Genomic DNA, 26,356 nt, shown 5'->3' on the forward strand with positions numbered 1-26,356 from the left:
CCTGACCAGTTGGCTGGGGAACCGGTATATTCCCATGTCCGAAACATCCTGGACACATACCGGCAGGACACCACGGGCATGGCCCAGGTTGTGTCCGTCCTCGAGGGGATCAAGACCCAGCAGGCCCAGCAACATGCGGAGCAACATGCCTGTCTACTGCAACACCAACGGAGGATGGAGGACAGACAGGCTGAGCTCGTGACGGTGTTCACGGGAATTCACAGTACACTCCGTCGGATGGCCGACAACATGGGCAACCCTCCCTGTGCCAGAAGACGTAGAACATCACCACCCACAGGGAGGGATCAGGAGGAGGAGGAGGAAACATCCGATGGAGCATCCCAAACATCGTCACGGCCTGCTTCTGAGGGTCCCCCAGGAGGGCGGGTCGTCCACGGAAAAGACCGTGAGGGTCGGCGCTACAGCACCATCTCCCAGGACACCTGGCCTGGCACCTGGCCCACTGGAGCAACAGCAGCACAGCATCAAAAGACATTCTCTGCCACATGGACTTGCTGGTCACTGTCTGACCAATGTTGAGAAAGACTGTGGCATGGACTCTTAGGATTTCAAATGGCAAGGACACCAACTCCCCTAGTGAACTTTGGATTCCACACACCTGGAAAGCCCCTCATGTCAAACCCCCCCCTCCTAAAATAAAAAGTCACAGCATGAAGAGAAGATGCCTGCTGGTTGCATTATTACCTTACATGTGTCTTGTAAAGTCTAAACATGCCTGAGTTCTCTTTTGACTTCAACCACCCACACCCTGGTGCCTGAGTCTGGCACAGGACACACATGGGTCACAGTGTATTAGGCAAGACAGACATGGAGCACCATACACACCCGTGATTGGCCCAACCAGCTGAGGGGGTGGCCGCACAACCGTGCCGACAGACATATTGAGTACAGCAACAGTCATGCGCAGAGGTCAGGGATCATGTTGAGTGTCCTGGGGGGCACCCAGGTATGTGTAGACAGGTGGCAGAACCATGTCCTGCAAGCTTGAGTCCGGTGGATGCAGAGAATGGTGGCCTGGCCAACGTTGGATGCATGGGGATGGCACATGTCACAATACCCACACAGTCATGGACATCATGCACAATACACAGTCTAATCCCACACAAACAGCTTGCATCTTGCTATTCGACACATAGAGACATAGCCACTATCACGGAAAACCATGCCAGACATGCCGGATGCACCGTGGCAACACACCAGCATTGACTGAGAAGAGGCACCTTGGAGGCATAGGGACACCTTTATTAGTCATGTATTCGGGATTGCAGAGGCAACTCGAAGTACACATGAACAGTTCATGTGGAGTAACATGTGGGTCCAAAACTGGCACCCCCCTTCTGCAGCACAAATGCGTGATAGCCATGGAACTGGCACACAAGTGTCGGCTAACAGCTAAACACCCCCAGATGCTCACGGAGAGCCTGCCATACACCATTGATCCGCTGATGTGGAAGTCCCACAGCATGTCAAGCCAATGCAAACCGTATGTGTCCGAGGGCAGTGTTACACACATTGATGCCATCATCACATTCCACAATCCCATCACTGATGACTGTCAACAAGTCTGACCATCTATTCAGGTGTACCCAGCTGCATGTAATGTGTACCATGGTGATGCAACATGTCTGCAGAGGAACCAAACATCGACAGGGGCAGTGTGCATACATCGTGAACAACTGCCACACCCAATACACCCCTGATGCATACCTTACCCTAAGGAGACTTCCAAACGTGTCCGTGCCTGTAACGCTGAGTCAGCACACGATGACGTGTCCATGAGGAATAGCAGTGCCACAACAATGCAACCAGCAGACGGCATGCGCAAGTACCTGGGGAAGAGAGACACACAAGAAGTCAGCCACAAAAAGCACAGCCACTTGCATGTGCATGTACTCGACACATGTATGGATGACAACATGCTAGGTCACAATTATGACTGGGGAAATACAACCATCACTGGCACCATCACTCCAGTGACACACCCACACACACCTCTGACTCACGTGCCATACATGCAGGTGGAGACACACATCGCAACACATGCCACACGGGGACCAATGCGTGCACACTCAGACACTGGTACTCACCACTAAGCAAAGAAGTCGCGTATGAGCCGAGTCCGGATGTCCTCTTGCGGCTCCACATCCTCCACATCACTAGCCCCATTGCCAAGCCCTTCGTCCTCCATGGGTGGATGGTCCTGGTCATCTTGATCAAGGATGAGTGGCACAGCTTTCTCAACTGCCATGTTGTGCAGCATGCAGCAGACCATGAAGATTTTGCAGACCTGTGCCGGGGCATATGGGAGGGCGCCGCCGGTCTTGTGGAGGCATCGGAATGGGCTCCTCAGGAGGCCAAACATCCTCTCTATCACTCGCCTTGTCCGGCCATGGGCGGTGTTGTAGCGGAGCTGGGCCGGCGTGATGGGGTTGCGGAGAGGTGTGATCAGCCATGGCATGTTGGGATAGCCAGCGTCCCCTACATGGAAAGCACATGGACATAAGCAGGACAGGAGAAGCGGTCGTGCTGGAAGTCTACGCAAAATACAGGACAGACAGACTGTACCCACCAACAACACATGCTCGTTCGTTGCGCAGCTGCGTCATCATTTCAGGCACCCTGCTACGCCTCATGATGTAGGCATCGTGTGCTGATCCTGGAAAACGAGCACAGACATGTGAAATCACCATGTTGGACAGACACACCACAAGGGCATTGATGGAGTGGTAGTGCTTGCGATTCCGGTACGCTACCTCCTGTGCCTGTGGTGGTACCAAAGCCACATGTGTCCCATCTATGGATCCAATGACATGGGGCATCCCTCCCAGGGCATAGAATCCACGCTTGAACCCAGTCAACATTTCAGGGGTAGGAAAATGGATGAAGTCATCCAGGTGAATCAACATGGCCTCTAAGAAATCATGCAGCACACGGCAGAACATGCTCTGGGACATGCCACCAACATGTTAATGTTAATGTTATTTGGCATTTGTTAAGCGCTCGTACGCCCGGAGGCTTCATGGCGCTGTAGTAAGGAACAGGCGTGGCCATCGGTGGGTGAGGATAAAGCAGCTTAGTGATGCGCCTGGGTAAAGAGCCAGGTCTTCAGAGCGTGTCTGAAGCTGAGGATGTTATCACTAAGTTTCAGGTGAAGAGGGAAAGAGTTCCAGAGGACAGCGGCAAGATGGTCAAAGCAGCTGCCTCCGAGACGCTTTTTCTTGTAAGGAGGGATAGTCAAAAGGGCTTTATGCGCAGACCGGAGATTACGGGGAGGACTATATTTTTTAAATAGGTCTCTAATGAAAAAGGGCCCGATGTCGTGTAGAGATTTGAAAAGGATACAACCAGCTTTGAAGGCCACACGTTGCTCGACCGGGAGCCAATGCAGTTGTTTCAAGCCAGGTCTGACTGATTGCCTTCTAGGAATGTTCAAGAGGAGTCTGGCTGCCTGGTTTTGAACCAGCTGGAGGCGTTTAAGCTCTCCAGTTTGGAGCCCAAGGTATAGACTGTTGGAAAAGTCTAATCTGGACAAAACCAGGGAGATAATGATCTGGGTGAGAGCAGCTTGGGAAAAGAAGCGGGCGATTTTTTTTATTTTCTTCAGCTGAAAAAAACTGGAGGAAACAACAGCTCCAACTTGTTTTTTCAGAGAGAGGTCCTCACTGATGAAAATGCCGAGGCTCTTGACCGAGGATGATTTGGATGGGGGGGCGCCCATGCATGTGGGCCAGAAGCTAGGGTTCCAGCTGAGGGCGCTCTGTCCCGGCAAGACCAGTTCGGTCTTGCCTGGATTAAGTTTGAGATGATTGCAGCTCATCCAACTCAAAATGTGGGACATGGTGTTTTGGAATTCTACCACAGAGTCCTTGGTGTTCAAAGGAAAGATGAGCTGCAAATCATCGGCGTAATTGAAAATGGTGACCTTAGCGTGCCTGAGGGAGTACAAAAGAGGGCGTAAATACAAATTAAAAAGCAGGGGAGACAGCGAAGAGCCCTGAGGTACTCCGCAGATGGTGGAAATGGTGGGAGCCGTAAAGGAGCCTAGTCTGACCGATTGAGTTCGGTGAGTAATAAATGAACGGATCCAGCTCAGTGCAGGGCCCCTGAGACCTGCCCGTTCGACACGGTCGACCAAGATGGTATAGTCGACCGTGTCGAAAGCAGCAGAGAGGTCTAAAAGCACCAGAGCCTGGTGGATCCCTTCATCCGCATTCCGCCTCAGGGTATTCTGCACCGAGAGGATGACCGCCTCCGTGGAATGGCAAGGGCGGAAACCGGCTTGATTAGGTGCAAGATATTCCGATTTTTCAAGGAATGTGGAGATGCTGTCGCATACATAAGACTCCAGGAGTTTGGCGCAGTATGGCAGCAAAGATATGGGCCTGTAGTTGAGTGGGTCTAATGGATTGGCTCCTGCCTTTTTTATGAGGGGGATAAGGAGGGCTTTTTTAAAGTTGTTTGGAACTTTGCCCTGAGCAAGTGAACCATTCAGCATGGGAAGTAGACCCCCAGGAATGCTGGTGCCCACCTCTTTCAGGATGTAAGGGGGACAGATGTCATCAGGGGAGCCGGATTTGATTTTAGAGAGAAGTTTAGATAAATTAGCGTTTTCAATGGGGGGGAAAGAGTCCAGGGTAACAGGATTGTAAAAGATGTCTGCAAGTAGAAGTGGAGGCTGAGTGGTGGGGATGTTTTGTTTAATGGTGCAGATTTTGTCAAAGAAGAAGGAGTTTAAAGAATTACAAAGTTCCTGAGTGGGGACTGTCGGAAGGGAAGTTCTGTCACTGGTGCTGAGGTCTTCCACAATATTGAATAGTTCTTTAGATTGATTCTGGGCTTTAAGAATTTTCTCCGAGAAATAGTCGGTTTTGTGTTTTAAAATAAGCTTTTGGTAGTTTTTTCGAGCTTTGCAGAAGTTGGCCCTATCTTGTTCTGAATAGGCTGTGCGCCACTTTCGCTCCAGTTGACGGACCTCAAGTTTATGAGTTTTCAAAAGAAGTGAAAACCACCTGTGGGCGTCATTGGGGCGGGAGCGGGGAAAGCAGGTGCAGGGGGCGTGAGCGTCCGCAGCCTGGAGTAGCCACCCTGAAAAAGCCTCTACCATCTTTTCGATGTCCTGATCAAACGAGGGAAGGGAGGAGGTAAGTGAGCCAATGAAAGCGGGGACATCAACATTCTTCCACCTTCTGGTTTTTCCTCCTGGCATGGGCAGGGGATTTTTACTTCTCCCTGTGGTCATAGTAAAGTTGATCAGATAATGATCAGACCAAACACAGGGCATAATGGACTTAATTGCCACAGGAATGTTTTGGGACCAAATTTGGTCTAGGCTATGCCCTTTTTCATGAGTGGGAAGGTGAATGTGTTGGGAGAGATTCATGTCGAGGAGGGTTTCTTTCAGCGTGGCAGCCTGAGGGTCAGAGTCGGCAGAGTCCAGCCACAGGTTAAAGTCTCCTAGCAACACAATTTTGTTATGGGCAATTATCAGAGGAGCAATTTGTTCTGCTAGGGATGCCGAAAAAGAAGGCATTTTTTGAGGGGGGCGATATACAAGGATAAGAAGTAGTGATCCAGTATTAGTATCCTTTTTAAAGATCAAGTTGTCTGTTCCTGATAGGTCGAGGGATGGTAAAGAGGAGACTTTATGGGTGCTGCGAATGATCGCGGCAACCCCCCCACCTCTTTTGCCGGTTGGTCTGTCGACATGTAGAATGTAGTAGTTTGAGGGAACTGCCGCTAGGATATCGGGTAGGGAGTCCTCGGTAAGCCAAGTCTCAGATAGAAACAAAAAATCAGGTTGTTCAGCCTGGAGCAAGAGAAAAATATCCAAATGGTGTTTGACCATAGATCTAGTATTCAGATATAGACATTTGAGAGTGGCCTCGGAGTCATCGGGAGTAGAATGAGGCACATAAGACCTAGGTTTAGGTACCTTGCCGAGAGAGAATTCGGGTTTCAAAATGCCGTGAGTAGCGGCACGTTTTAGAACATAGGCTGGTGGGGCGGGCCCGGCACTGTCCATGGGCCTAAGTGATAACAGTGAGGAAGGGGAATAAGTGTGAGAATAACCAGGGGTTATGGCCCCAGGCCCCGGACTGCCGCGGACGGGCGCAGACGGGCTTGCCTTAGGCGCGCCTTCGGCGCGCAAACGGCGCGCCCGCTGCGCTCGTCCGCTGCGCTGGGGAGGTCGACACATTTGTAATGGATGTAATGGGCGTGGCCTCGCAGTGGGCGTGGCTACGCCTTTGGCGCGCTGGCGGTGATGGCGTTTCCCTGAAGGTGGGGGTCTGAATTAGTGCGTAGCAGCAGCGCTTTCAGCCAGGTGAGCAAGAGCGTTTTGTAATTAAAAGTACAGTAAATTTCGTGACAATTTTAAAATGGTGAAGTTAACAAAACCTCCGGCTTTCCGCCTCAGAGGGGTTCCAATGAATGAGGATCGTTGCGCTTTCGAGCGTTTAAGTAAAGGGTTGGTGGGCGTGGCCTCGCAGTGGGCGTGGCTACGCCTTTGGCGCGCTGGCGGTGATGGCGTTTCCCTGAAGGTGGGGGTCTGAATTAGCGCATAGCAGCAGCGCTTTCAGCCAGGTGAGCAAGAGCGTTTTGTAATTAAAAGTACAGTAAATTTCGTGACAATTTTAAAATGGTGAAGTTAACAAAACCTCCGGCTTTCCGCCTCAGAGGGGTTCCAATGAATGAGGATCGTTGCGCTTTCGAGCGTTTAAGTAAAGGGTTGGTGGGCGTGGCCTCGCAGTGGGCGTGGCTACGCCTTTGGCGCGCTGGCGGTGATGGCGTTTCCCTGAAGGTGGGGGTCTGAATTAGCGCGTAGCAGCAGCGCTTTCAGCCAAGTGAGCAAGAGCGTTTTGTAATTAAAAGTACAGTAAATTTCGTGACAATTTTAAAATGGTGAAGTTAACAAAACCTCCGGCTTTCCGCCTCAGAGGGGTTCCAATGAGCTATGGTATTTTGAAAGGTACCCGTGGCTAGAAAATGTAGGGCTGCCATTACCTTCAGCTTGGGTGTCAGTGCCGTAGGATACCTGTGCAGCGGTTGCAGGTGTGTTGCCAGTCTCGCCGTCAAATCCAGAATCAACCGTTGGGGGAAGCGGTAGCACCGGATACAGTCATTCTCCCGCATGGCAGCCAAGTCTGGAATTGGTCGGGGAAGAGGCGGCGCTCTGCAGTAATTTGGAAGTGACAAGGAAGAGTGAGTGCACCACAACAACAATTAATTTGTACTAAGCACATGTTAATCTGTCTATACACATGTGCTACATACGGAGTCAGGTATGTGCCACATGCCCTGGACACGTATGGCTGCCAGGTGACACTCCTACCAAGACACAGCTACACACGGAGATTGTGAACCTCCACATGCCATGGCATGGGATTAGGCCTGGGCAAAAATTTCGTTCCGTTCGCGGAAATTGCGATAATTTGACATTTTTGCGTTCCGCGGAAAGCGCGAAAATGTCAAAAATTCCGGTTTCCGCAGCTTGGCGATAATTTGTTTCTTGCTCGCGCTGTAAAATGATACATTCTCGCGCGCGCGCGATCGCCTTACCTGAATCCCTGCGTTCGCCGACAAGTTTTCTTGATCCGGTCGCGTTCTCCATGAGATGTTGTATTGTTTTTAGCCATTTGCGCTGTCTCGCGACAGTTCGCGCCCGCAGTGACGTCATGCATCGCGCGATCACGTCTTTCTTCTCGCGATCATGCACCGCAAGAACAACTCAAAACAAGATGGCCGCGCCCGCAAGCAACCACATGGGTAAGTTGGCGACCCGCAACCATGCAGAAAATCTCGCGAACATGCCGGAAAAAAACTTCCGCATCTTCGCGATATTTCTGCTTGTTTGCGATAATTTTAAACATTCTCGCGATAATTTGCGAAGGTTAATTCCGCAAATTCCGCCCACCCCTACATGGGATTAGCTGTGTCCCAGTGCAAGTGAACAGCCAGACGCAAGACAGGAGTGACATACATCCACACATCAGCAGAAGTAGGATGTCGATTGCAGAGACTGGTAGCGGAACACTAGAGCCACAGGTCACATGACATTACACTAGGACAGCCCACACACCTTGCCATGAAGGTGTACATGTCATGACTCACCACACATTCATAGAGAGGATGCAGACATGTCCTTGTTACGCTACTCCGTGTCCCATGCATACATACGCACCTCACATCCGATACAACATGTGGCATGGTGTGCGGAACAGTGTGCAATGTCAATCTACACACAGACACATGTTGGTTGCTGCAACAGCTGCAGCCTTTGAGGGAGCTCCAACATCAAGCTAATGGGAACCCCCCACACATACATGACATAGTCACATCGTGCACCGTGGGTAGTGACATGTCAGGTGTGGTAACCCCTGTACCGGGCCTCAGGGGACACTTCCGTGTGTTGGTGTCCGTGCCATGCCAGTGATGCTCATCACAAGTGTGCAGTACGACATGCACACATGTCAAAGGAGTCAAGGGCATGCCTGGCACACATTGCACCGTCACACATTACATGTGTACACATCTCATCATACATCTGGTGCCTTCTCGACTCAGGAGTCATGTGCCACATCACAGCCTTTCACACCTGTGCCCCACACATGTAGTACTGCCCAGACAATGCATTGATGTCCATCCATGGACAAGTATGTCAGCCCTATTCCCTCCTGTGTGCTGCCTGTCACCACTGTGATGTGTGAAAACCACCGTACTGCTGCTAAGAGGGCCTGTGTATGTTCCCATATCACTATGGGAGTGCTGCCGTATGTGTACCCATAGTGATGGTGAGCGTACAGGCATGTGTACTATCAGTAAGTACGCATACGCAAGAACACCCATAGTGGTACGGCCCGTACACGCGTGCGTACGTTCACTATCACTATGGGTGTCCTCGCGTATGCGTACTCGTAGTGGTACGGCCCATACACACGCCTGTACGTTCACTATCACCATGGGTGTCCTCGCGTATGCGTACTCGTAGTGGTACTGCCCGTACACACGCCTGTACGCTCACTATCACTATGAGTACGCATACGCGAGAACACCCATAGTGAGACGGACCGTACACACGCCTGTACGCTCACTATCACTATGAGTACGCATACGCGAGAACACCCATAGTGAGACGGCCCGTACACACGCATGTACGCTCACTACCACTACGATTACGCATACGCGAGGACACCCATGGTGATAGTGAGCGTACAGGCGTGTGTACGGGCCGTACCACTACGAGTACGCATATGCGAGGACACCCATGGTGATAGTGAGCGTACAGGCGTGTGTATGGGCCGTACCACTACGAGTACACATACGCGAGGACACCCATGGTGATAGTGAGCGTACAGGCGTGTGTACGGGCCGTACCACTACGAGTACACATACGCGAGGACACCCATGGTGATAGTGAGCGTACAGGCGTGTGTACGGGCCGTACCACTGCGAGTACGCATACGCGAGGACACCCATAGTGATAGTGAACGTACGCACGCGTGTACGGGCCGTACCACTTTGGGTGTTCTTGCGTATGCGTACTCATAGTGGTACGGCCCGTACACACGCCTGTACGGGCCGTTGCTATGCATTTGGGGTGCCCTAGGGCCCCGGAACGCACCGTACCTGTGTGTGAAGCTCAATTTTACATAGGGGACACATGAGGGACAAGTATTAAGGCCTACATGCATGCTGGTTGTCATGGAGACCAAGTTTTAAGTTTGAATTTGTTCTGGAAGGTGCACAGCAGAAGTCAGTTGGAATGAATCTACTTTGTTGCAATGTGTTTGTGGGGTTGACATCATGCTGAAGAAAAAAACACAATAAGAACCCACTGACTGTGCTAGGTTTGAAGGGATTGGAGGAAACATAGGATGCAAATGTGAGTGACCAATCACTCTGTACTCCTGTGCATGAAACAGGACAGCAAGGCAGATATAAGGCAGCCAGGTCCCATGAGGGATCACTTGCCTGCACATATTTTGATTCTACCACACTGCTGCTGCTCCTGATTCCCTGGAACCATGTCAAGGTCTGTGGAGAGGTCACAGCCATTCACCCTGGAGGAGAACCTGGCATTGCTGGATGTGATCCTCCCACAGTACCCCCTGCTGTATGGGCGACCAGGGTTTCAGGTGAGTGCAGAGTCCTCCCAGCAGTGCCCAGAGTCAGGAGGGGTGGGTGCAGAGTCCTCCCAGCAGTGCCCAGACGCAGGAGGGGTGTGTGCAGAGTCCACCCAGCAGTGCCCGGACGCAGGAGGGGTGGGTGCAGAGTCCTCCCAGCAGTGCCCAGAGTCAGGAGGGGTGGGTGCAGAGTCCTCCCAGCAGTGCCCAGAGTCAGGAGGGGTGGGTGCAGAGTCCTCCCAGCAGTGCCCAGAGTCAGGAGGGGTGGGTGCAGAGTCCTCCCAGCAGTGCCCAGACATAGGAGGGGTGGGTGCAGAGTCCTCCCAGCAGTGCCCAGACACAGGAGGGGTGTGTGCAGAGTCCTCCCAGCAGTGCCCAGACACAGGAGGGGTGGGTGCCTATCACTTCCGGCAGTGCCCAAGGAACGCAAAGGGTGGAGTAGCCACAGATACCATTATAAAATATAAAATTATATCTATTGTTTCCATGTCTGGAAGTTGTATTTTCAGATGCGACACAAGCAGAACTGCCCAAAGTTCAATCAATCAATATAAGATCTTTCTACTGCATGTCATCCCCTCCACCCTATGACACAAAGAAGAGGGCACAGCTAATGCCACTCACGAGGAAAACGGGAGTGAGCAATTCACTTGTGTGGGAAATACTCGCCAGATACCAGCACACAGTGACATCAATTCAGTTTCTGTGAGCCACACTGTGAACACTGCTAGCACAGTAAATGTGGCAAACACCTAATTTCACATCCGTGCAAGATATGGTTGCTCAGACCAGGTCTTGTGCAAAGGAAAGTGACACAGCCAGTGCAGACATAATCAAAACAGAAAATTATGCTGGACAAAAATCATGGTTATTAGCAAGATTACACTCTGGCGTTTCTAATTTAGATGAAAACACACCAGAACATCAATCATGTCACAAAATGTTGAGTTTGCGGTAGAGATAAAATATTACTTCCAGAAATCAAAACGAGTTGGAGGCAGTGTTAACGTGGTTATGAGGCTGAAGTGGGAACAGCAGCCCCAACAGAGTCCCCAGTGGTGAATTCCAATCCATCTTGACAGTGTGCATCTGCATAAAACGAAACTCTACACCATTCTGGAATTCAGATGATCGGTGAGAACTACATTAATATAAAGGCACGCCTTCTCCAGGTGTTATAGCACAAATGTACTTTTCAGAGACACTGGCACCTATTTAATAAAACAATGGTTAATAACAATGACTAATAAACCATGAAAAACCTGTCTTCCGTCTTCTTAAGAAGTGAGCAGAGAAAGAATGTGAGTAAAAGGATTAATGCTTTAAACTTCAATGCACTGGGCACATACCGCCTGCTGTTGTCATTGCTTGTCCTAGCATCCTTTCCTGCTGTCTATGGGTCCATATATCTCTCATCCATCGTACCTCCAAATGAGGGGCAGTTTCTGATTTTAATCCCCTCCTGTGGAAATGCTCGGTAGGCTTTGCAATTATAAGACCACCCTGCAGTGGTCTACAAACTGAGCACCTCTTTGGCAGTTCTTTGATAGTTTACAATGTCATCACATTCAATGCAGCACTAACTGCATCAGCAGCCGAGGGGGGAGAGTGCTTTCACCAGGTTTCACCACATGATTATGTTGCAATCGAGCTCAAGACCACAGGGGAGTATTACTGGCGCCTCAGTATGGTCTGTTGTCACTGTATGTTGTACCTGCGAGCTACAGCCAGGCCTTTTGGTTCAGTGAACTAATGCACCCACTACAGAACTAACAATTTGACCTAATAGTCACAGTTTCTAATCCTAGTGGGTCTGACATGCTTCTGAGGTCAACAAAGTATGTACAATTGAATCAGCCAAAAATAAACATCTGTCATCTGGCCCAGAACAAACTAGGTTAAACATACAAGGGCATCCTAATCTGGAATCAACTCTGAGAAGAATGGGCAAGGCGACCAGAAGGAAGGGACCAGAACAGGGAGAACTGAGCACAACTGCGGGCACAGAGATGAAAACATCCTCTACGCCAATGCCGGTCAGAGATCCCACTCTATAGGACATACTGCAAGCGATTACTGCCACTAGAGAAGCCTTGGAACTTAAAATAGATGCCATTGGCACAGAGCTCAGCTTACTTAAGGCTGACCATAAGAAACTTGTTGAGAAGGTAACCAACAACGAACGGGAGTTGGCAGAAATATCCCCGACCGTGACCTCGATAAAGATGCGCCTACGGGACATGGAAACTCGTATACCTCTGAGTCTAGCCAGCGCTATATAACAATTTGCAAATAAATAAATAAAATCTGACAAGAGGTTCCACTTAATTGTAGCCAGTTTCTTTTAGCTTTAGGTTGAATAATCCACTTCGTTTGGAAGACTAGATCGAGCAAGAGATCCATGTCCTAAAGTCATTTTCTTCTACAACTGTTTTCTTCAACCGTTAGCCAGGGTGTCTTGCATGACTTTTGTAGAAGTTATGTTTGTCTTCATTATTCACATAGGATAACAGACGCACATTTGATGAAATATGTGCTATTTTGCATCATTTTAATGGAATTTGAGCGGAATTCGCAAAGAAATATTCACCCTCGTGATTTATTAATCCCCAAAACACTAGTTACTCCGATCAAACCAGAAAACAAAGTGAACATTAATCTTAAATATATATTTAGAGACGTACATCTTTATGCACTGCTGCAAACAACTGAAGGTAGAAATAGATTACCAAAAATCTGAAAACTTGCTCTTATTTTGCTTCAATGAAACTAATCTGGGCATTTAGTTTTAACCAACAAAGCGGCAAATATTTTTTACACGCAATGCATTATGTGTGTTTAGGATTAGAAAGGGGGTTCTGCCATAGACATCCATTTTAAGCCACTGGCTAAATCACCAACAGTGCTTAAGTGCCAGTGCCCACCTCATGCCCCAATAATCGACTACCAGACAGTCCCTGCCCCTTTATCTGACTCTTGCAGGTTCATGGTTTCTCCCTTTGTGACGGGTTTATCGTCTTTCTCCTTCTCCATCTTTCCCATTTGTGCATTTTCCCTCCTTTGCTCTCGGGAAATGTTTGATGAGGAAAAATAGGTGCAGGTCCTCAAAAATGAGAGCTGGTGCACCCCACTGGCAACCACTGGCTCAAATTAAGCACTGCCCATCACCGTGCGATTTAAAAAAAAAAAAAATGTTTTGTTTCTGCCTTGGGAGTCGTTCTGTGACCCCCTGACCAAGGCTAGGGGGTCAGGAACTGTCCACTCTGCCCCCTTTTCACTTTCTCCACCTTTTTTTTTCACCCCCTCAGACTGCGAGAGACAAAATGGCGGCCGACACTTCCTGGTTTCGACCGATTCGAATGTTTACCGACATCTAACAACCAATCAGAATTGCGCTCGCGCACGGCAGGGTGCGCGCACGGTGCGCGCGTATAGATATTGATATGCTTTTAAATGCTATTTTCTCAGGAAATACTGAACAGATTTACACCAGACCTGCAAAAGGCAATTCCTTGACCTTATGGCTACCTCTCTGCCAAATTTCACGTAATTCTGTTCAGCCGTTCGGGCTGTAGCTGCGACTAAAGGTCCTATGGAAAAATGCATGGGAAAAACGTGTTTTGGGACCCCCCCTTTTTCTCGGCCCCCGCTTGACGAATCACCCCGAGACTTTCAGGGTAGGAGGTGAGTGGAGCGCCCCATTAGTTTTGAAAAATTTGCGAGGATTCGTCAACCAGCACCAAAGTTATTCAAAATAGAATTTTCAGATTTCCTATGGAAACTAGGTTGTAACTATAACTATCTACTGGCGACCACCAGTAGATAAAATGTATATATATATATATATATGCCTTAGAGTCTTCCGTTTATGAAGTGCCTCCACCTGAGCGAGAGTTGCTTCGTTGCAAAGGACCGCACGGAAGCCGGTCTCTGTCAAATGAAGAAATTTTCTCCCCTGTATACGGAAGAAAAACGAAGCCGTGTGCGGTTGAAAAAATGCTTTTATTCCTCAGTCAGCCATCCGTCAAACGCGTTTCGAGTGCGCAGCACCCTTGTTCACTGACGCTGAGTAAAGTTTTCACAACCATTTTAACTTGTGCTTTCCACGTGACTATACAACTACACTGTAAGTGTATTAGAAGACAGACTCGTAGTTTTTACTACGAATTTCATGATATTAAACTTAAATTGTGGATCAACAGTGATTGATATTGAAAAACAGATAAATACTCTGTCATCCATTTCAAATAACAATAAATAAATAATAATACATTGAACGGTGTCAGTAATGCCCAAGTGGGCTTTTTTGTAGTTGTTACATATATTTCCACGATGCTGGCCAATTCATCACAGTATAATTTCATTGATATTAAACTAAAATAGTATCAACAGTGATTACATTGGAAATCAATTTCTCCATCATACATTGCATTAATCAATCCATCAAACCAATCAAATAAACCACGTCGATAGTGCCCTAGTGGGCTTATGACCATATCACTGTTGGATAATGTTTTCTAGTAACCTGTTTAAAGGCTTTAGCTCAAGCGAGCTGTTTTGCCAATGTGATGCCTTGATACAACTTTCGTCAATTTGTACATGGAAAACTCTGCATAACTAAAATTTTTCGGCTAGGAATGTTGGTTCAAATTTGATTAACCAAGGTGAGTGTACATATCCTCTTCAACATTCAAACCTTCTGGCTGTTTGGAATTCAATTTGATTATATATCGTGACTCCAATCTCCTTAACTGTTTTTCCCTGTTGCCTCCCCTAGGATTCTTTTCTACAGCATCTATCACAAAATATGTGAGACCATCTGGTCGTTTGTTATGGAATTTCTCAAAGTGTCGTGCGACAGGATATGATCTGTCGTCATTTTTGATTGCTCTTAGGTGTTGTAACACTCTCTTGTGGACTTCTAAAATAGTGCTGCCAACGTACCTCAAGCCACAAGGGCATTGAAGCACGTAGACAGCGTACTCAGTTTTACATGAGAATTTTCCTCTTATTGTTTGCATTTGTTTATTTAGGCCTGGTACATACTTTTCTGTGTTCACACCGTGCTTACATGCTTTGCACTTGGAACACTTTATAAATCCCTGCTTTTTTGTTAACCAAGTCGTTTTTGGTTTGGATTTTTTTAAGGTACTTTTAACCAGGGTCTGTTTGAACGATTTCGCTCTGCGAAATGTGATCTGTGGTCTGTTTGGGAGAACTTTTCCAAGGATTGGGTCATTCTTAATTACATGCCAGTGTTTGTTTAAAATGCCTCTTAGTTTAGTATGCTGTGTATTGTATGTTGTAATGAATCTACCTGGTGTAGTTGAAGACAGTTTCTTACTTTTCCCCTGATCCTCCTCTTTTTTGTCAAATAGAATATTTTCTCTTTTCCTTCTCTGCACTTTATGAATTGCACTTTCTATCCAATCATCTGGGTATCCTCTCTCCTGAAATCTCCCCTTTAGTACTGATAGTTCTTGTACAATTATCTGTTCTTGGCTACAGTTGCGTTTAGTTCGTATGCATTCGCCATAAGGAATGCTCTTTTTGAGATTAATGGGGTGAAAACTTTTTGCATGTAAGATAGTATTACTGGAAGTAGGTTTTCGGTACAACTTGGTCTCAATTTTTCCATCTTCAATATATACTGTCAAGTCCAAAAAATTAATTTCAGTCTTGCTAATTTCACTAGTAAATTTTAAATTGAGATCATTGTGTTGTAGGCTATTGATAAATGCCTTAGCCTCCTCTTCAGTCCCTTTCCATATGACGAACAAGTCGTCAATAAACCTACTCCAATGTAGAATATTATTCTCCCACTGTTGTTGATACTGCGACCTGACCACCTGCTCCTCCCACCAGCCCATATGCAAATTAGCATAGCTGGGGGCAAAGCAGGTGCCCATCGCAGTACCGCATACTTGATGGAACAGTTCATTATGGAACAAAAAGTAATTACTTGTGAGACATCTCTCAATCATTGACAAAAGCATTCGGGTGTGGGCCCACATCGATATAGGTCTTGAACCTAAAAAATATTTGACAGCCTTTATCCCATCAGTGTGTCGTATACTCGTATAGAGTGTTGTTACATCTATCGTTATCAAAAGATAGTCATCTTCCCATGGTAGGTCATAGATACCCCTCAAAAAATCCCCTGTGTCCTGAATATAGGAAGGTAAAGTTTTAACTAAGGGGTTAATGAAAGAATCTACATATTTTGAAGTATTCTCCAGGGCACTACCAATAGCAGAAATAATTGGGCGCCCTGGAGGTACCTCAATGTCTTTGTGGACCTTGGGAATTAGATAAAAAACTGCCGTTGTTGGATGGTCTATTTTTAGAAACTTGTATTCGTCTTGTTTAAGTAGGCCCTGATCAAACCAATACTTCAACTGTACATTGTACTCATCATTACTAGTCAACATGACTTTCTCATCCACTCTGACATAGCATTTTTTGTTATTGAGTTGTTTATATGCTTCACTCAAGTATTTCTGTTTGTCCCATAGGACAATGTTGCCCCCTTTGTCCGCATTACGTACAATGCAGTTCTCATTTTCAGTTAACTTCTTTAACAGGGCTTGATATTCTGATTGCTTCCTATTTTTTTCTCTGGTGTTTATTTGACAACTCAATTTTTTAAGTTCATTAGTAACAAGTTCACAAAAAATGTCAATTCCATCTCTTGCTGACATTGGAATAAATCTTGAAGTGGGTTTGAAGCTTGTTGGTATCCCTTGTCCAATCGATATGCCCTCTTCTTGTGCGATTGTTTCCACATCCTCAAATGCGCTTGTTGTGTCCATTGATTTCAGTTCCATCATTAGGTCAAAGTCCGTGACTTGTAGTCCGCTTACTGTAGTTGTGGGGCTTTCCACGGTTGATGTTTCTCCCATTGTAGGTGTGCTCCTCAGCATAGGGTTAATAAGAAAATGTTTCTTTAATTTGAGTGTTCTTATGAATTTAAAGAGATCTATTCTCGTTTGTACATAATCCAGGTTAGATTCAGGGCAGAATGTTAGGCCTAACTGTAGAATTTCTTTTTCTCGATCAGTGAGGATTATATTCGTTAGATTAATTATCGCCGCATCATTTGTTGCCCTCATTTGTTCATTTTCTTCTCTTGCTTTTGTTGCCCTCTTCCGACAGGCTGCCCCCTTCCTCCTCGCTGTCCTCTGCCTCTTCCTCTTGGAGGTCTTTGTGATCGTGTTTGTACCTGTTGTCTTGGTCGCAGGTTGAACCTGCGTTCTTCGCATAAAAAATCGAATTCTTCAATTACTGATGGTACTGTGGTTTGTGGGGTTGCTGCCTCTTCTAAGTCGGTATCAACTTCTGAACTCTGTATACTACTGTGTTCAGAATGTTCTTCTGTGCTGGGTTTGTTCATCTGGGTAAGTTTGTTCCTTCTGATTGTATCAAACTTTTTTGCGAAGGTGTAGATCTGGCCCCTGTCATAATCTTGTTTGTCCCTGATAAATTTTTGCGCTTTCCTCTCTCTTATGGTGGTTTCATACTTTTTCATCCTTTCCTTCAATGATGACTTGAACTCAGAAATCAAATTTTGATTTTCTTCTTTACTTAAATCACTGAGTAGACATTCTATTTCAGATAGGATTTTGTTTCTGTCAATATCGGTATACTTTATTAGAATCGCCAGCATCCTTCTTGAGGCGTCATTGTTATTTGCTGCCCACTCACGTAACATATCTGGATTGGGTTCTTCATAGGTTGGAGTAACCATTATTCGCAGTCCCCTAGGCACTCTTTCTACTTCCAGATACCTTTGTAACGATCTTGATTCCCACCATTTTGAGAGTTCCAAGCGCTGGAGCTTTTCTAAACGCTTTAATCATGAATTTAAATCGCTCACTGTTTTATCAGTTGCCATTGTTCCCACAGCAGTTGGAATCGTACACTCATCATTGAAAATCTGCGAAGCTGCTTCTTCGCGTTCCTGCATCTCTGAGGCTGACATAGCGAGGAAAACAATTATTTGCTCGAGACGTTCCCGTCAACCACAACCGTTTGCGAGACAGTGTTTCAGTTACACTTGCGCGTCAAACTTCACTCTCTCCCTTCGTGCATATTGTTAAGGAATCAGACTCACCGAGAGGTTCCCGCGTTTCCGCGTTGCCGAACTCCTCCGGACTCCGCGTCGCGTTCTCGCGCTGATATTCCAAACTTCTGAGAGTCTTGTCGGGTCTCTGCACGTTCCGGGGGGGAGGCAGTAATGGTTGCCTTAGAGTCTTCCGTTTATGAAGTGCCTCCACCTGAGCGAGAGTTGCTTCGTTGCAAAGGACCGCACGGAAGCCGGTCTCTGTCAAATGAAGACATTTTCTCCCCTGTATACGGAAGAAAAACGAAGCCGTGTGCGGTTGAAAAAATGCTTTTATTCCTCAGTCGGCCATCCGTCAAACGCGTTTCGAGTGCGCAGCACCCTTGTTCACTGACGCTGAGTAATGTATTATTATTTATTTATTGTTATTTGAAATGGATGACAGAGTATTTATCTGTATTTCAATATCAATCACTGTTGATCCACAATTTAAGTTTAATATCATGAAATTCGTAGTAAAAACTACGAGTCTGTCTTCTAATACACTTACAGTGTAGTTGTATAGTCACGTGGAAAGCACAAGTTAAAATGGTTGTGAAAACTTTACTCAGCGTCAGTGAACAAGGGTGCTGCGCACTCGAAACGCGTTTGACGGATGGCTGACTGAGGAATAAAAGCATTTTTTCAACCGCACACGGCTTCGTTTTTTTTCCGTATACAGGGGAGAAAATTTCTTCATTTGACAGAGACCGGCTTCCGTGCGGTCCTTTGCAACGAAGCAACTCTCGCTCAGGTGGTGGCACTTCATAAACGGAAGACTCTAAGGCAACCATTACTGCCTCCCCCCCGGAACGTGCAGAGACCCGACAAGACTCTCAGAAGTTTGGAATATCAGCGCGAGAACGCGACGCGGAGTCCGGAGGAGTTCGGCAACGCGGAAACGCGGGAACCTCTCGGTGAGTCTGATTCCTTAACAATATGCACGAAGGGAGAGAGTGAAGTTTGACGCGCAAGTGTAACTGAAACACTGTCTCGCAAACGGTTGTGGTTGACGGGAACGTCTCGAGCAAATAATTGTTTTCCTCGCTATGTCAGCCTCAGAGATGCAGGAACGCGAAGAAGCAGCTTCGCAGATTTTCAATGATGAGTGTACGATTCCCACTGCTGTGGGAACAATGGCAACTGATAAAACAGTGAGCGATTTAAATTCACGATTAAAGCGTTTAGAAAAGCTCCAGCGCTTGGAACTCTCAAAATGGTGGGAATCAAGATCGTTACAAAGGTATCTGGAAGTAGAAAGAGTGCCTAGGGGACTGCGAATAATGGTTACTCCAACCTATGAAGAACCCAATCCAGATATGTTACGTGAGTGGGCAGCAAATAACAATGACGCCTCAAGAAGGATGCTGGCGATTCTAATAAAGTATGCCGATATTGACAGAAACAAAATCCTATCTGAAATAGAATGTCTACTCAGTGATTTAAGTAAAGAAGAAAATCAAAATTTGATTTCTGAGTTCAAGTCATCATTGAAGGAAAGGATGAAAAAGTATGAAACCACCATAAGAGAGAGGAAAGCGCAAAAATTTATCAGGGACAAACAAGATTATGACAGGGGCCAGATCTACACCTTCGCAAAAAAGTTTGATACAATCAGAAGGAACAAACTTACCCAGATGAACAAACCCAGCACAGAAGAACATTCTGAACACAGTAGTATACAGAGTTCAGAAGTTGATACCGACTTAGAAGAGGCAGCAACCCCACAAACCACAGTACCATCAGTAATTGAAGAATTCGATTTTTTATGCGAAGAACGCAGGTTCAACCTGCGACCAAGACAACAGGTACAAACACGATCACAAAGACCTCCAAGAGGAAGAGGCAGAGGACAGCGAGGAGGAAGGGGGCAGCCTGTCGGAAGAGGGCAACAAAAGCAAGAGAAGAAAATGAACAAATGAGGGCAACAAATGATGCGGCGATAATTAATCTAACGAATATAATCCTCACTGATCGAGAAAAAGAAATTCTACAGTTAGGCCTAACATTCTGCCCTGAATCTAACCTGGATTATGTACAAACGAGAATAGATCTCTTTAAATTCATAAGAACACTCAAATTAAAGAAACATTTTCTTATTAACCCTATGCTGAGGAGCACACCTACAATGGGAGAAACATCAACCGTGGAAAGCCCCACAACTACAGTAAGCGGACTACAAGTCACGTACTTTGACCTAATGATGGAACTGAAATCAATGGACACAACAAGCGCATTTGAGGATGTGGAAACAATCGCACAAGAAGAGGGCATATCGATTGGACAAGGGATACCAACAAGCTTCAAACCCACTTCAAGATTTATTCCAATGTCAGCAAGAGATGGAATTGACATTTTTTGTGAACTTGTTACTAATGAACTTAAAAAATTGAGTTGTCAAATAAACACCAGAGAAAAAAATAGGAAGCAATCAGAATATCAAGCCCTGTTAAAGAAGTTAACTGAAAATGAGAACTGCATTGTACGTAATGCGGACAAAGGGGGCAACATTGTCCTATGGGACAAACAGAAATACTTGAGTGAAGCATATAAACAACTCAATAACAAAAAATGCTATGTCAGAGTGGATGAGAAAGTCATGTTGACTAGTAATGATGAGTACAATGTACAGTTGAAGTATTGGTTTGATCAGGGCCTACTTAAACAAGACGAATACAAGTTTCTAAAAATAGACCATCCAACAACGGCAGTTTTTTATCTAATTCCCAAGGTCCACAAAGACATTGAGGTACCTCCAGGGCGCCCAATTATTTCTGCTATTGGTAGTGCCCTGGAGAATACTTCAAAATATGTAGATTCTTTCATTAACCCCTTAGTTAAAACTTTACCTTCCTATATTCAGGACACAGGGGATTTTTTGAGGGGTATCTATGACCTACCATGGGAAGATGACTATCTTTTGATAACGATAGATGTAACAACACTCTATACGAGTATACGACACACTGATGGGATAAAGGCTGTCAAATATTTTTTAGGTTCAAGACCTATATCGATGTGGGCCCACACCCGAATGCTTTTGTCAATGATTGAGAGATGTCTCACAAGTAATTACTTTTTGTTCCATAATGAACTGTTCCATCAAGTATGCGGTACTGCGATGGGCACCTGCTTTGCCCCCAGCTATGCTAATTTGCATATGGGCTGGTGGGAGGAGCAGGTGGTCAGGTCGCAGTATCAACAACAGTGGGAGAATAATATTCTACATTGGAGTAGGTTTATTGACGACTTGTTCGTCATATGGAAAGGGACTGAAGAGGAGGCTAAGACATTTATCAATAGCCTACAAAACAATGATCTCAATTTAAAATTTACTAGTGAAATTTGCAAGACTGAAATTAATTTTTTGGACTTGACAGTATATATTGAAGATGGAAAAATTGAGACCAAGTTGTACCGAAAACCTACTTCCAGTAATACTATCTTACATGCAAAAAGTTTTCACCCCATTAATCTCAAAAAGAGCATTCCTTATGGCGAATGCATACGAACTAAACGCAACTGTAGCCAAGAACAGATAATTGTACAAGAACTATCAGTACTAAAGGGGAGATTTCAGGAGAGAGGATACCCAGATGATTGGATAGAAAGTGCAATTCATAAAGTGCAGAGAAGGAAAAGAGAAAATATTCTATTTGACAAAAAAGAGGAGGATCAGGGGAAAAGTAAGAAACTGTCTTCAACTACACCAGGTAGATTCATTACAACATACAATACACAGCATACTAAACTAAGAGGCATTTTAAACAAACACTGGCATGTAATTAAGAATGACCCAATCCTTGGAAAAGTTCTCCCAAACAGACCACAGATCACATTTCGCAGAGCGAAATCGTTCAAACAGACCCTGGTTAAAAGTACCTTAAAAAAATCCAAACCAAAAACGACTTGGTTAACAAAAAAGCAGGGATTTATAAAGTGTTCCAAGTGCAAAGCATGTAAGCACGGTGTGAACACAGAAAAGTATGTACCAGGCCTAAATAAACAAATGCAAACAATAAGAGGAAAATTCTCATGTAAAACTGAGTACGCTGTCTACGTGCTTCAATGCCCTTGTGGCTTGAGGTACGTTGGCAGCACTATTTTAGAAGTACACAAGAGAGTGTTACAACACCTAAGAGCAATCAAAAATGACGACAGATCATATCCTGTCGCACGACACTTTGAGAAATTCCATAACAAACGACCAGATGGTCTCACATATTTTGTGATAGATGCTGTAGAAAAGAATCCTAGGGGAGGCAACAGGGAAAAACAGTTAAGGAGATTGGAGTCACGATATATAATCAAATTGAATTCCAAACAGCCAGAAGGTTTGAATGTTGAAGAGGATATGTACACTCACCTTGGTTAATCAAATTTGAACCAACGTTCCTAGCCGAAAAATTTTAGTTATGCAGAGTTTTCCATGTACAAATTGACGAAAGTTGTATCAAGGCATCACATTGGCAAAACAGCTCGCTTGAGCTAAAGCCTTTAAACAGGTTACTAGAAAACATTATCCAACAGTGATATGGTCATAAGCCCACTAGGGCACTATCGACGTGGTTTATTTGATTGGTTTGATGGATTGATTAATGCAATGTATGATGGAGAAATTGATTTCCAATGTAAAAACTGTTGATACTATTTTAGTTTAATATCAATGAAATTATACTGTGATGAATTGGCCAGCATCGTAGAAATATATGTAACAACTACAAAAAAGCCCACTTGGGCATTACTGACACCGTTCAATGTATTATTATTTATTTATTGTTATTTGAAATGGATGACAGAGTATTTATCTGTTTTTCAATATCAATCACTGTTGATCCACAATTTAAGTTTAATATCATGAAATTCGTAGTAAAAACTACGAGTCTGTCTTCTAATACACTTACAGTGTAGTTGTATAGTCACGTGGAAAGCACAAGTTAAAATGGTTGTGAAAACTTTACTCAGCGTCAGTGAACAAGGGTGCTGCGCACTCGAAACGCGTTTGACGGATGGCTGACTGAGGAATAAAAGCATTTTTTCAACCGCACACGGCTTCGTTTTTCTTCCGTATACAGGGGAGAAAATTTCTTCATATATATATATATATATATATATATATATATATATATATATATATATCCACCAAAAGGTTGCAGGTAAACCGCGTAGCTCCAGACCGAGAGGGCGTGTAACCAAACCAGCACCTGCAAGCTGCTAAAACACAAAGTCCAGGCTCACTCTAACTCAAGAAAAGAGTTTGACACAGCTCCGGGGGAATAAGCAGCAGATTTATTGATTTTTCCACGCTGGCAATAAATGTCCCTGAAACGCTGGGCAGACGCGTTTCAGCCATAGATTGGCCTCCTCAGTGCCCATCTCAGCTGCCTTCTCGCTGTTCCCAGGGGTCCATTATGGTGATGTTTAAGTCCGTGACCACTCCTGATCATGTGATCACTCACCCCTGCTTTGCCTCACAGGTGTAAGGCATTTCGTGCTCTCCTACAATACCGTTGCATGCTGGGCGTTGAAGTCCTCCGTTAGAGCCCATACAGTGAAAGGACTTCTAAAACACCAAGTGGTGCTTCCAAACATTTTTGGTCGGTGATCCCTCGCCACTGCAGCTGGATTTGCAGGTAAATCTGTCCTTTGTCCCCCTTATCAGGCAACACGCATTGGCCTCCTCTTTCCCCATGTGTCAATCTCCTCCAAGTGGGAATCCAACATCGGGGGGTGACGCGTTTAACAATCCACCAAAAGATTGCAGGTAAACCGCGTAGCTCCAGACCGAGAGGGCGTGTCACCAAACCAGCACCTGCAAGCTGGTAAAACACAAAGTCCAGGCTCTCTCTTACTCAAGAAAAGAGTGTGACACAGCTCCGGGGGAATAAGCAGCAGATTTATTGATTTTTCCGCGCTGGCATTAAATGTCCCTGAAACGCTGGGCAGACGCGTTTCAGCCATAGATTGGCCTCCTCAGTGCCCGTCTCAGCTGCCTTCTCGCTGTTCCCAGGGGTCCGTTATACCGATGTTTCAGTCCGTGACCACTCCTGATCATTTGATCACTCACCCCTCCTTTGCCTCACAGGTGTAAGGCATCTCGCGCTCTCCTACAATACCGTTGCATGCTGGTCGTTGAAGTTCTCTGATAGAGCCCATACAGTGAAAGGACTTCTAAAACACCAAGTGGTGCCTCCAAACATTTTTAATCGGTTATCCCTCGCCACTGCGGGCGGATTTGCAGGTAAATCTGTCCTTTGTTCCCCTTATCAGGCAACACGCATTTGCCTCCTCTTTCCCCATGTGTCAATCTCCTCCAAGTGGGAATCCAACTTCAGGGGGGCGATGCGTTTAACAATCTACCAAAAGATTGCAGGCAAACCGCGCAGCTCCAGACCGAGAGGGCGTGTCACCAAACCAGCACCTGCAAGCTGGTAAAACAGTAAGAGAGAGCCTGGACTTTGTGTGGATTGTTAAACGTGTTGCCCCCCCCCCCCCCGGTGTTTGGAGGTACCACTTGGTGTTTTAGAAGTCCTTTCACTGTATGGGCTCTAACGGAGGAATTCAACGCCCACCATGCAACGGTATTGTAGGAGAGCGCAAGATGCCTTACACCTGTGAGGCAAAGGAGGGGTGAGTAATCACATGATCAGGAGTGGTCACGGACTTAAACATCGCCATTACGGACCCCTGGGAAAAGTGAGAAGGCAGCTGAGACAGGCACTGAGGAGGCCAATCTATGGCTGAAATGCGTCTGCCCAGCGTTTCAGGGACATTTATTGCCAGCGCGGAAAGATCAATAAATCTGCTGCTTATTCCCCAGAGCTGTGTCACACTCTTTTCTTGAGTAAGAGAGAGCCTGGACTTTGTGTTTTACCAGCTTGCAGGTGCTGGTTTGGTGACACGCCCCCTCGGTCTGGAGCTACGCGGTTTACCTGCAATCTTTTGGTGGATTGTTAAACGCGTCGCCCCCCGATGTTGGATTCCCACTTGGAGGAGATTGACACATGGGGAGAGAGGAGGCAAATTCGTGTTGCCTGATAAGGGGGACAAAGGACAGATTTACCTGCAAATCCGTCTGCAGTGGCGAGGGATCACCGACCAAAAATGTTTGGAGGCACCACTTGGTGTTTTAGAAGTCCTTTCACAGTATGGGCTCTAACGGAGGACTTCAACGCCTAGCATGCAACGCAATTGTAGGAGAGTGCAAGATGCCTTACACCTGTGAGGCAAAGGAGGGGTGAGTGATCACATGATCAGGAGTGGTCACGGACTTAAACATCGCCATAACGGACCCCTGGGAACAGCGAAAAGGCAGCTGAGACGGGCACTGAGGAGGCCAATCTATGGCTGAAACGCGTCTGCCCAGCGTTTCAGGGACATTTATTGCCAGCGCGGAAAGACCAATAAATCTGCTGCTTATTCCCCCGGAGCTGTGTCACACTCTTTTCTTGAGTAAGAGAGAGCCTGGATTTTGTGTTTTACCAGCTTGCAGGTGCTGGTTTGGTGACACGCCCTCTCGGTCTGGAGCTACGCGGTTTACCTGCAATTTTTTGGTGGATTGTTAAAGGCGTCGCCCCCCCAGTGTTGGATTCCCACTTGGAGGAGATTGACACTTGGAGAGAGAGGAGGCAAATGCGTGTTGCCTGATAAGGGGGACAAAGGACAGATTTACCTGCAAATCCGGCTGCAGTGGCAAGGGATCACCGACCAAAAATGTTTGGAGGCACCACTTGGTATTTTAGAAGTCCTTTCACTGTATGGGCTCTAACGGAGGACTTCAACGCCCAGCATGCAACGGTATTGTAGGATGGCGCTAGATGCCTTACACCTGTGAGGCAAAGGAGGGGTGAGTGATCACATGATCAGGAGTGGTCATGGACTTAAACATCGCCATAACGGACCCCTGGGAACAGCGAGAAGGCAGCTGAGACGGGCACTGAGGAAGCCAATCTATGGCTGAAACTGTCTGCCCAGCCTTTCAGGGACATTTATTGCCAGCGCGGAAAGATCAATAAATCTGCTGCTTATTTCCCTGTGGCTGTGTCACACTCTTTTCTTGAGTAAGAAGGAGCCTGGACTTTGTGTTTTACCAGCTTGCAGGTGCTGGTTTGGT

The sequence above is a fragment of the Triturus cristatus genome, chromosome 9 (assembly GCF_964204655.1).
Source record: "Triturus cristatus chromosome 9, aTriCri1.1, whole genome shotgun sequence".
NCBI classification, from domain to species: domain Eukaryota; kingdom Metazoa; phylum Chordata; class Amphibia; order Caudata; family Salamandridae; genus Triturus; species Triturus cristatus.